Source organism: Capricornis sumatraensis, chromosome 6 (assembly GCF_032405125.1).
Source record: "Capricornis sumatraensis isolate serow.1 chromosome 6, serow.2, whole genome shotgun sequence".
NCBI classification, from domain to species: Eukaryota; Metazoa; Chordata; class Mammalia; order Artiodactyla; family Bovidae; genus Capricornis; species Capricornis sumatraensis.
The window spans coordinates 74442466-74454675 of record NC_091074.1 but is presented as its reverse complement, the minus strand read 5'-3'; the positions used below and the strand labels follow the sequence as shown (position 1 = coordinate 74454675).

The window sequence follows — 12210 nt, the reverse complement described above, 5'->3', positions numbered from 1 at the left end:
GGGTCCTATTTTAACTGAGTTATCTCTTTAAAAGCTCTACTCCAAATAAAGTCACATTCTGGGGACCTCTGGTTGTCCAGAGGTTTAATCCAGGCTGCCACTGCGTGGGATGTGGGTTCAGTCCCTGGGTGGAGAGCCAAGATCCCACTTGCTGGACTGCACAGCCAAAAGAAAGTCACATTCTGAGGTGCTGGAGGTTAGGACTCAACATAAGAATTTGGGGTACACAATTCAGCCCGTAATAGGAAGTAAGACATATCGTCAGGTGTCTGTAGTGCAGGGGAGTGAGGTAGTGAAGCATCACTCCCCGGGTTTGGAGGAGGGAGGAGCTCCTCCTGGTGGAGGTAGAGGGAAGTTCCCAGAGTCCAGGACAATTGAGTTGAACTGGAGTATAATGACCCAGGCCATAAAGAAGGGAGTTCCAGCCTGCAGCACAGAAGGCTCTTGAATGTGGGGGATCTAGGAGACTGAGCTGGAGACAGGACGAGGAGGCCCTTGTCAGGCCGCGAGCTGAGGTCCAGTCTGGCAGTCCTCACATCTCTGATCCTAGAGTAGACTCCCAGAATCTCCCTCAGCCATCCCCATGCTCCCTCAACCACTTCCATGGCCCCTCCCCCTCCCCCATGTCCCCTTATCCACCCCCACGTCCCCTCACCCACACCCATGTCCCCTCACCCACCCCCACGTCCCCTCACCCACCCCCACGTCCCCTCACCCATCCCCCACATCCCCTCACCCACCCCCACGTCCCCTCACCCACCCTCACATCCCCTCACCCACCCCCATGTCCCCTCACCCACCCCCTGGTCCTAAACTCACTGCCCCAGCTTCCTGGGTTTGATGCCTGGGCAGGGAACTAGATCCCATGTGCCACAACTAAGAGTTACCATGCTGCAATTAAAGATCCTGCATGGCTCAGAGGGTAAAGCGTCTGCCTGCAATGCAGGAGACCTGGGTTTGATCCCTGGGTAAGGAAGATCCCCTGGAAAAAGAAATGGTACTCTTGCCTGGAAAATCCCATGGACAGAGAAGCCTAGTAGACTACAGTCCATGGAATCGCAAAGAGTCAGGCACGACTGAGCGACTTCACTTTCACTTTCACTATGCTGCAACTAAGATTCAATGCAGTCAAATAAATAAATAAATATTTTTTAAAAAGAAATATGCATTCATGTCTACCATATGCAGGCCCCCAACATGCAAGAGCTGCATTCCCTGTTCTCACTTTTAGGTTCAGAAGGGACATAATGAACTGAACTGAGTTACAACAAAAGAGTAAAATCTTGGGTTGGGGGTGGATGTCAGGGTGAGGATGAGAGATAGAGAAGGGGGATTACAGAATAGTTGAATCAAGGCCCACTGCTTACCACTTACAGAATCAAATTTACAAACGCTGATAGAAAGGAAAGTTGTCTTTTATCAGAGTGCCAGCAATCTGGGAAGATGACAAACTCAGTGTCCCTCAGAAAACTACTTCTGGAGATTCTACTCAATAGTGAAAATTTTAAAGGAAAAGTGAAAGTCACTCAGTTGTGTCCGACTCTTTGTGACCCCGTGGACTATACAGTCCATGGAATTCTCGAGGCCAGAGTACTGGAGGGTGTAGCCATTCCCTTCTCCAGCAGATCTTCCCTACCCAGGAATCGAACCGGGGTCTGCTTCGTTGCAGGCAGATTCTCTACAAGCTGAACTACTAGGGAAAGGAGAGAAGTAATTTCAGTTAATCCTTGAGATTGAGTCAGAGTCATTGCATGCAGGCTCCAGGACTCCCTGTGATCTTCCTCTAGTCCTTATCTTGTTCACACAGTTTGTTTACGGGATTACTAAAGGGGAGTCTAGGAAAGAAATCTGGTCACCTGTTAATTATTCAGTCTTAGTTTCTTACTTCTTTGCCATACTGAAAGAACTGACAAGTTAGGCAAGGGATTGCGTGATTAAAAGATCTGAAAGGTGTGCTCAGGCTTGAGTGCCTGGTTAAAGGTTAGGTACCATATAGTGAAAGTGAAAGAAAGTGAAGTCGCTCAGTTGTGTCAGACTCTTTGCGACCCGTGGACTGTAGCCCACCAAGCTCCTCTGTCCATGGGATTCTCCAGGCAAGAATACTGGAGTGGATTGCTATTTCCTCCTCTAGAGGATCTTCCCAACCCAATGTAGGCAGATGCTTTAACCTCTGCACCACCAGGGAAGCCCAGGTACCATATATATAGCCTTGCTAAAGTAGCAAGGACAGAGGCTTTCTGCTGAAGGCAGTATCCAGCAAGGAGGTGTTTGCACGATGAGATGGTGTAGGTGCTAGTGCATCCAGTCATGTCTGACTGCGACCCCATGAACCGTGGCCCACCAGGCTCCTCTGTGCATGGGATTTCCCAGGCAAGAATACTGGAGTGGGTTGCCATTTCCTCCTCCAGGGGATCTTTCCAACCCAGGGATTGAACCTGAGTCTCCTGAGTCGCCTGCATTGCAGGCAGACTCTTTACCTGCTGAGCTGTCAGGGAAGACTGAGGTGGTATAGATCAGGGTCCACATGTTTGGAAATGACATGACACTCAGGGCACTAAGCAATGTTTTTAGAGTCCACAAATCTTTCTCTCCCACTTTCTTTTATAGAGATTTTAATTTTGAATTCCCTTTTTTCCTGTTTTACACTGACTCTTTTTCCCTAAGTTATTTTCTCTTTCACTGATTATTTCAGTTTTTTCATCCTGACATATATGATAAAAATTTATTTCATTCATTGATACTTCTGTAGTGACATTTGTTTTGTTTTACTGCTTCTTATGCATGGCATCCGGTCCCTTTGCTGCTGCTGCTAAGTCGCTTCAGTCGTGTCTGGTTCTGTGCGACCCCGTAGACGTCAGCCCACCAGGCTCCCCCACCCCTGGAATTCTCCAGGCAAGAACACTGGAGTGGGTTGCCATTTCCTTCTCCAATGCATGAAAGTGAAAAGTGAAAGTGAAGTCACTCAGTCGTGTCTGACTCTTTGCAACCCCGTGGACCGCAGCCAACCAGGCTCCTCCATCCGAGGCATTCTCCAGGCAAGAGTACTGGAGTGGGGTGCCACTGCCTTCTCCATCCAGTCCATTACTTCATGGCCAATAGAAGGGGAAACAATGGAAACAGTGGCTGACTTTATTTTTCTGGGCTCCAAAATCACTGCAGATGGTGACTGCAGCCATGAAATTAAAAGACACTTACTCCTTGGAAGAAAAGTTATGACCAACCTAGACAGCATTTTAAAAAGCAGAGACGTCACTTTGTCAACAGAGGTCCGTCTAGTCAAGGCTATGGTTTTTCCAGTGGTCATGTATGGATGTGAGAGTTGGACAATAAAGAAAGCTGAGCTCCGAAGAATTGATGTTTTTGAACTGTGGTGTTGGAGAAGACTCTTGAGAGTCCCTTGGACTGCAAGGAGATCCAACCAGTCCATCCTAAAGGAGATTAGTCCTGGGTGTTCATTGGAAAGACTGATGTTGAAGCTGAAACTCCAATACTTTGGCCACCTGATGCGAAGAACTGAGTCATTTGAAAGACCCTGATGCTGGGAAAGATTGAGGGCAGGAGAAGAGGATGACAGAGGATGAGATGGTCGGATGGCAATCACCGACTCAATGGATATGAGTTTGGGTGGACTCTTGGAGTTGGTGTTGGACAGGGAGGCCTGGCGTGCTGCGGTTCATGGGGTCACAAAGAGGCGAACATGACTGAGTGACTGAACTGAACTGAACTGACTATATTACTGGTCTACTGCAAAAGGATGTAACTTAGAAACAGCTAGGTGGTAGAGATGATTAGGACAAGGGATGAGGAAAGAAGCAATGTTCCCATGGACTTAGGAAATAGCATGGATAAGTTCTTCCAGAGTACCCACAGTCAAAAGGGTTGTTTCCAAAATGTGAACAGTTGAGAAACATGGAAGACACTTTAAGACATTTCAAATATATATTTAGTAGTGGGTGAATGATTATGTGCTATGTGAATTATATCTCGGTAAAGGTGCCTAAAAATAAGTTCAAAGATGGATCTAGATCTAGATACATAGGAGTTCCAGAAGGGAATAGAAAGGATGCTAGTGAAGCGTTAGTGAAGAGACAGCAACTGATAATTGCCGAGAACTTAAAAAAATCTAACTTCTCAGGAAGAAAGTCTTGGATACAGTCTGGTGACTCTGTAAAAGTATAAGGAATAAGAAAAACTTTAAAGGCTACAATGCAGAAGTAAGACGTGTGTGCAGTTGAAGTCCTCCTCCATCTATACCCTCAATATCACTTCCCTCGCCACCCACCAGCCCTATTATCTGCTTAGTGTGTGGGTGTGCACCTATATCCATCGTGTATCAATATCTATTATACTATTTATCCATATTTATGCAAGTATATTATATAGTTCCATATGTTTGCTTTTCATTAATAAAGAGGCTCTTATAATACATTTGCTGTACAACTTTCTCTTTTCATGCCACAATAAACCATAGGCATCAGATTCAACTTCTTTATTGTAAAGTTTTTCTTTTTTTTTTTAATGTTATTTAAAAATAATATTCCTGGAACATCCCTGGCAGTCTGGGAAAGTCTCCCTGCTTCCACTGCAGCAGGCGTAGGTTTGATCCCTGATCAGGGAACTAAGATTTTACATCCTTACAGTGCAGCCTAAATTTTAAAAATAATGCTTGCTATATTTTTTCAAATTCAGAAAAAAATACAGAGGAAACCATAATCTCACTCTCCATCTATGGATGTTTTTAAATAATAAAAGCAATAATCATTCATGGCTAGAGAATAGAAACCGTTCAGAAAAGAAAAACATGATAGCATGTGATTCTTCCTAGAAAGAATTACATTTATTAACATATACTATCCATACTGATTTTTCTTTTGTTTTAAAAGTTAACACAAAAGAAATCACTATAACATTGTTCCACACATTGATTTTTCACTTAATAGTGAAAGAGATCTTGGAGATCTCTACATACTAGTTTTATGTAAAGCTATAGTATTCTTTTCTTTTTAATGGATTCACTATATTCCATAAAACATAATATATTGTACATAAGTACAACCATTTACTCTATATGGAATACATTGTATCTACTCACAGTCACTTACATCCTCTGATGTTCCTTTCATATTCTCCTTTTTTAATATTTGTTTTTATTTATGTGGCTGCTCTGGGTGTTAGTTGCAGCAGCGCTTGGGATCTGTGATCTTCGTTGGGGCATACAAGATCTTCAGCGGTGGCATATGAGCTCTTTTTTTTTGTTTTAAGTTGGAATATAAGTGCTTTACAATGTTGTGTTAGTTTCTGCTGTACAATGAAATGAATCAGTTATATGTGTACATATATATCTACTCCCTTTTCAGCCTCCCTCTACCCTTCTCCCCCACATCCCACCCATCTAGGTCATCACAGAGCACCAAGCTGAGCTTTCTGTGCTTCAAAGCAGGTTCCCACTACCAATCAATTTCACACAGCAGTGTACACACATCAGTCCTAACACCTCACCCGCCCTACCTTCCCCTTCCCCTCTGCATCCGCACGTCCATTCTCTATACTTGTGTCTCTATTCCTGCCTTAGAAATAGGTTCACCTGTATCGTTTTTCTAGATTTCACATACAAGGGTTAATATACTGTATTTGCTTTTCTCTTTCTGACTTACTTCAAACTCCAGGTCCATCCATATCTCTACAAAATGGCCCTGTTTCATTCTTTTTAGTGGCTGAGTAACATTCCATTGTATATGTGTGTATTCTTTATCCATTCATCTATTGGACATTTAGGCTGCTTCCATGTCCTAGCTATTGTAAATAGTGCTGCTATGAACATTGGGGTACATGTGTCCTTTTGAATTATGGTTTTCTCAGGGTATATGCCCAGTAGTGGGATTGCTGGGTCCTATGGTAGTTTTACTTTTAGTTTTTTGAGGAACTTCCATACCGTTCTTCACAGTGACTGTACCAATTTACATTCCCACCAACAATGCAGCAGTATCTCGCAATTTGGTTCTCAGAGGATCTAGATTAACACAGTATACCTGGGTCTCCTTGCTTCATCAATCTATTTGTCTATTCTAGGTCTGCTATCACAGAATTTTAATTACTACAACTTTGTGTACATTTGGAAATTCAGTTGAATAAATCCCCTACATGGTCTTCTTTGTCAGAATCTGCCTATTCTTATGCATATGCTTCCAAGTGAACTTGTTTGATAAATTTTTTTTCTTTTTAATTAATGCACATACATGATGATGAAAGGCTATGTGAAAAGCAAGTTTCCCCTCCCATCTGTAACCCCCACTTCCAGAAATTCCCTTCTCCAAGGAAACTATCATTATTAGGTTTTTCTGTGTTGTTCCAGAAGTATTCTAGATATACACAAGCATGTGTGCATATGTACACATACATACGCTCCTTCCTTTTTGGCCCTGGTTGTAGGGTAGAATGCACTCTGTTCTGTACTTTGCTTTTTCATTAACAATAGATCTTGGAAAGCTTTCAATGTCAATATTTATAGTTCAGCTTCATTCTTTTTAATAGCAATTTAGCATCCTATTGTTCCCTTCCAATGCACATTAAGTAGTTCCCAATCCCTTGCTATAACAAAGAATGCTACCGTGAATCAAAGGAACTTTAGAATCATCTTGTCAAGTTCTTTTTTTTTAATCCAACTGGGATTTTAAGTGGGGCTTGCCTTGAAATTTATAGATTTAATTTGGGCAAAAGAAACACCACTATATTTGGGTCTTCCAAACCAGTCCATGTACAATGATTTTCCATTTAGTTAGAAGGAAAAAAAATTATGTCCATTGGTCAGCTTTGACAGCTTTTGTCAATATAGGTCTTGTACTTTTGCTTAGATTTTTTTTCCTGAGTTCTAGTTTCCTTTGCTTGTTCTTCTTTTTTAATGATTACCACAATAATTTTAGTGAACATCCATTATCTCATACAGACACAAAATAAAAAGGAGAAAATATTTTTTCCTTGTGATTTAGGGCTTACTCTTTTTAAAAAGGGCTTCCCTGATGGCTCAGAGAGTAAAGAGAGTCTGCCTGCAATGCAGGAGACCCAGGCTCATTCCCTGGGTCAGGGAGATCCCCTGGAGAAGGGAATGGCTACCCACTCCAGTATTCTTGAGGTGATATTTCATTGTGGTTTTGATTTGCATTTCCCTGATGATTAGTAATGTTGAGCATCTTTTCATGTGCCCATTGGCCATTTGTATGTCTTTGGAAACATGTCTATTCAGTTTCTCCACTCATTTTTTGATTGGATTGTTTTTTTATTTTTTTGATGTTGAGTTGTATGAGTTCTTTGTATATTTTGGATATTAACCTCTTACCAGATATATTATTTGCAAATATCCTCTCCCATTTAGTAGCAGCCTTTTCATTTTGTTGCTTGTTTTCTTTGCTGTACAAAATCTTTTTAGTTTGATGTAGTTTCATTTGCTTGTTTTGCTTTATTTCTCCTTCCCTGAGGAGACAGATCTAAAATAATGTTGCTAAGACATGTCAAAGAGTGTACTACCTATGTTTTCTTCTAGGAGTTTTATGATGTCAGTTCTTAACATTTAGGTCTTTAATCCCTTTTGAGTTTGTTTTTGTCTATGGTGTGAGAAAGTAGTCCAGTTTGTTTCTTTTGCATGTATCTGTCCAGTTTTCCCAAAATCTATTTTTATTTTTATTTTTTGAAATGTTTATTTATTTGGCTGCACAGGTCTTAGCTGCAGCATGTGGGATCTTCACTCTTCATTGCATCCTGTGGAATCTTTAGTTGCAGCAGTAAACTTTTTATTGTAGTGTGCATGAGGGATCTAGTTCCCTGAGAAGGGATCAAATGCAGGCCCTCTGCATTGGTAGCAAGGAGTCTTAGCCACCGGACCACAAGTGAAGTTCCCCCAGTACCATTTATTGAAAGGCTATCTTTTCCCCATTGCATATAGTCTTGCCTCTTTTGTCATAGATTAATTGCCCATGTATGTGTGGGTTCACTTTGGGGCTCTCTATTCTGCTGCATTGACCTATGTACTGGTATCAACCCCACCCAGCACTATGTTAGGCACCTGAGACTAATAAAATATTAGCCTGTGGTTGAGGTGGTTGGGTCACAAAGCAGCCAACTGCAGAGCCCTCCCTTGGGTGGGTCTCTGGACTATTGCTGGTCCACTGGTGGGTGAAGCCAGATGGCTGGCTGCAAGGTAGGGTGTCTCAGAGCCAGTGTCAGCCCGCTGGTGGGCAAGGCCTGGCCCATGGCATCCCTGGGGCTGGTGTTGGCTTGCCAGTAGGTGAGGTTGGTTCCTGACACAGCTGGCTGTGGACTCTGAGGTGTTCCAAGTGTGTGTGTGTTAATCACTCCATCGTGTAGGACTCTTTGCAGTCCCATGGTTGTAGCCCACCAGGCTCCTCTGTGCATAGAATTCTCCAGGCAAGAATACTGGAGAGGGTAGCTATTCCCTTCTCCAGGGATCTTCCCAACCCAGGGATGGAACCAGGGTCTCCTGCATGGCAGGGAGATTCTTTACCATCTGAGCCACCAGGGAAAACCTGGTGTCAGTCCACTGGTAGGAGAGGCTAGACCCTGAGGCATTTAGGTGAGGGGCTGAAGGTGTCCTGAGGCTGGTGTTGACTTGTTAGCAGGTGGGTCCGGTCTTGGCTGGCTAAAGGGGTTGTGATAGCCTTAGGGCTGGCATTTCCCCAGGGGTGGGTGGAGCTGTGTGCTGGGATCTCTGGCTGCAGAGTTCTAGGGTTCCCGGAGTTGGCTTTGGCCCACTGGTGGGTGGGTTTTGTCCCCAACTGGTTAGGGACGCAGGGGTTCTTATGGCAACTGGTCTGCTGATAGGTGATGCTACAGCCCTGCCTGGCTAGCTGCTTGGTCTGGGGTATCCCAGAACTGGTGCTAACTGCCTGACGGGCAGGGCCACGTCAGCACTAATAAACTAGAGTGAGGATTCCAAAATGGCTTTTGACAGCATCGGCATCCTCATGGTGGAACGAGCCCACCAGAATGGCTGCTTCCAGCGTCTATGTCCCCAGTGGAGTCCCAGTTGCCTTCCTCATCTATGGGAGGCTCTCCAAGACCAGCAGATGCCCTTTTCAAATGGCTACTTCCATCCTAGATATCCGCGTGTGGGAAAAATTTTGTCCACTTGCATATTAACCTATTTGAACCAGGATATGTTCTATATGTTAGCAATGAACAACTGGAAAAGCCATATAAATGTGGCATCTAGTTTCTCTATCTCAAAATATGAGATGGAGAAAGCATATAGAGAATCATTCGTGGAACATTTTTATGGGCCAGGCCTGAAGGAGGCATACATTACTTCTACTTACCAAATAGATGGGGAAACAGTGGAAACAGTGTCAGACTTTATCTTTTTGGGCTCCAAAATCACTGCAGATGGTGATTGAAGCCATGAAAATAAAAGATGCTTATTCCTTGGAAGAAAAGTTATGACCAACCTAGATAGCATATTCAAAAGCAGAGACATTACTTTGCCAACAAAGGTCCGTTTAGTCAAGGCTATGGTTTTTCCAATGGTCATGTATGGATGTGAGAGATGGACTGTGAAGAAAGCTGAGCACCGAAGAATTGATGCTTTGGAACTGTGGTGCTGGAGAAGACTCTTGACAGTCCCTTGGACTATAAGGAGATCCAGCCAGTCCATTCTAAAGGAGATCAGCCCTGGGTGTTCTTTGGAAGGAATGATGCTAAAGCTGAAACTCCAGTACTTTGGCCACCTCATGCGAAGAGTTGACTCATTGGAAAAGCCTCTGATGCTGGGAGGGATTGGGGGCAGGAGGAAAAGGGGACAACGGAGGATGAGATGGCTGGATGGCATCACCAACTCGATGGACGTGAGTTTGAATGAACTCCAGGGATGGTGACGGACAGGGAGGCCTGGCGTGCTGCGATTGATGGGGTCGCAAAGAGTCATACACGACTGAGCAACTGAACTGAACTGAAGGGTAAATAAAAATCCAACACCTGCGCTGGTTTCTCTGTCACTGAGGGGAGACAAGATCTTCAACAGGAGCTATGCACTAAGTCACTCTCCTGAATGCATTGACAGCATGGAACATTAGGATTTCTTCATTGGGTAAGTGTTGAAAGTGTTCTGCGTTGGGGAAGACATATGAATCTGATATACTGCAGAAGCAAAAGCTAGCTAGTTGTTATCAAACTGAAGGCATTAACAGCTCACCAAAGTGGTATGAAAGCAGTCTGGAAATTATTTTAAACTGGAAACATCTCAGCAATCAGCAGCCACACAAAAAAAAAATTGTTAGCTGAACTTTAGCAGAACCTTTAGAAATACAGCTGCTATTTACCCTCCTCCAAGAAAGTTTCCTTCTTGAAAGAAGACTGACCCTCAGCATGAGAAAGTATAAACTCGGCTGCGTTTATGTGTGTTAGTTGCTCAGTCACGTCCAATTCTTTGCAACCCCATGGATCATAGCCCACCAGGTTCCTCTGTCCATGGGATTCTCCAGGCAAGAATACTGGGGTGGGTTGCCATTTCCATCTCCAGCAGATATTACTGACCCAGGGATCAAACCCAGGTCTCCTGCATTGCAGGCAGATTCTTTACAGTCTGAGCTACCAGGGAAGTCCAAACTCACCTGACATTAGTATAAAAAAACTCAATAGAATCTTCCTTTCAGTGGGAAACATACTTTCCCTTTGAAGCCCTAAATGTCATCCTTTTTTTAATCTGGTATATAAACATTTATCTCTGACTATTCAGGGAATTTTGCCAAAGAATGCTCAAACTACCACACAATTACACTCATCTCACATGCTAGTAAAGTAAAGCTCAAAATTCTCCAAGCCAGGCTTCAGCAATACATGAACCATGAACTTTCAGATGTTCAAACTGGTTTTAGAAAAGGCAGAGGAACCAGAGATCAAATTGCCAACATCCGTTGGATCATCAAAAAAGGAAGAGAGTTCCAGAAAAACATCTATTTCTGCTTTATTGACTATGCCAAAGTCTTTGACTGTGTGGATCACAATAAACTGGGGAAAATTCAGAAAGAGATGGGAATACCAGACCACCTAACCTACCTCTTGAGAAACCAGTATGCAGGTCAGGAAGCAACAGTTAGAACTGGACATGGAATAACAGACTGTTTCCAAATAGGAAAAAGAGTACGTCAAGACTGTATATTGTCACCCTGCTTATTTAACTTCTATGCAGAGTACATCATGAGAAATGCTGGGCTGGAAGAAGCACAAGCTGGAATCAAGATTGCTGGGAGAAATATCAATAACCTCAGATTGCAGATGACACCACCCTTATGGCAGGACGTGAAGAGGAACTAAAAAGCCTCTTGATCAAAGTGAAAGAGGAGAGTGAAAAAGTTGGCTTAAAGCTCAAAATTCAGAAAACGAAGATCATGGCATCTGATCCCATCACTTCTTGGGAAATAGATGGGGAAACAGTGTTAGACTTTATTTTTCTGGGCTCCAAAATCACTGCAGATGGTGATTGCAGCCATGAAATTAAAAGATGCTTGCTCCTTGGAAGGAAAGTTATGACCAACCTAGACAGCATATTCAAAAGCAGAGACATTACTTTGCCAACAAAGGTCCGTCTAGTCAAGGCTATGGTTTTTCCAGTAGTCATGTATGGATGTGAGAGTTGGACTGTGAAGAAGGCTGAGCACCAAAGAATTGATTCTTTTGAACTGTGGTGTTGGAGAAGACTCTTGAGAGTCCCGTGGACTGCAAGGAGATCCAACCAGTCCATTCTAAAGGAGATCAGCCCTGGGACTTCTTTGGAAGGAATGATGCTAAAGCTGAAACTCCAATACTTTGGCCACCTCATGCAAAGAGTTGACTCATTGGAAAAGACTCTGATGCTGGGAGGGATAGGGGGCAGGAGGAGAAAGGGACGACTGAGGATGAGACGGCTGGATGGCATCACCAACTCAATGGACATGAGTGTGAGTGAACTCCGGGAGATGGTGATGGACAGGGAGGCCTGGCGAACTGCAATTCATGGGGTCGCAAAGAGTCGGACAGGACTGAGCGACTGAACTGAACTGATTCGGGGAATTACTAACTACTGAGTACTCTTTTGAGCATAATAAGTTATTCTTTGTTAATCTGTCTATTGTTAATTAATTTGCGGCTTCCCCACCCACCCATCCACCCCCTGCCCCCTGCCCACACCCCACATCCAGTGATCAGTTGACCTCAGTCATGAAGTTT

At 43.6% G+C, this 12210-nt stretch overlaps 1 protein-coding gene across 1 annotated transcript in view; it reads left to right on the top strand.

Moving 5' to 3' along the window:
• Nucleotides 1-12210, top strand: part of LOC138080755 (putative serine protease 47) — a 79847-nt gene that overhangs the window by 41229 nt on the left and 26408 nt on the right. The gene's annotated exons all lie outside the window — the stretch shown is intronic.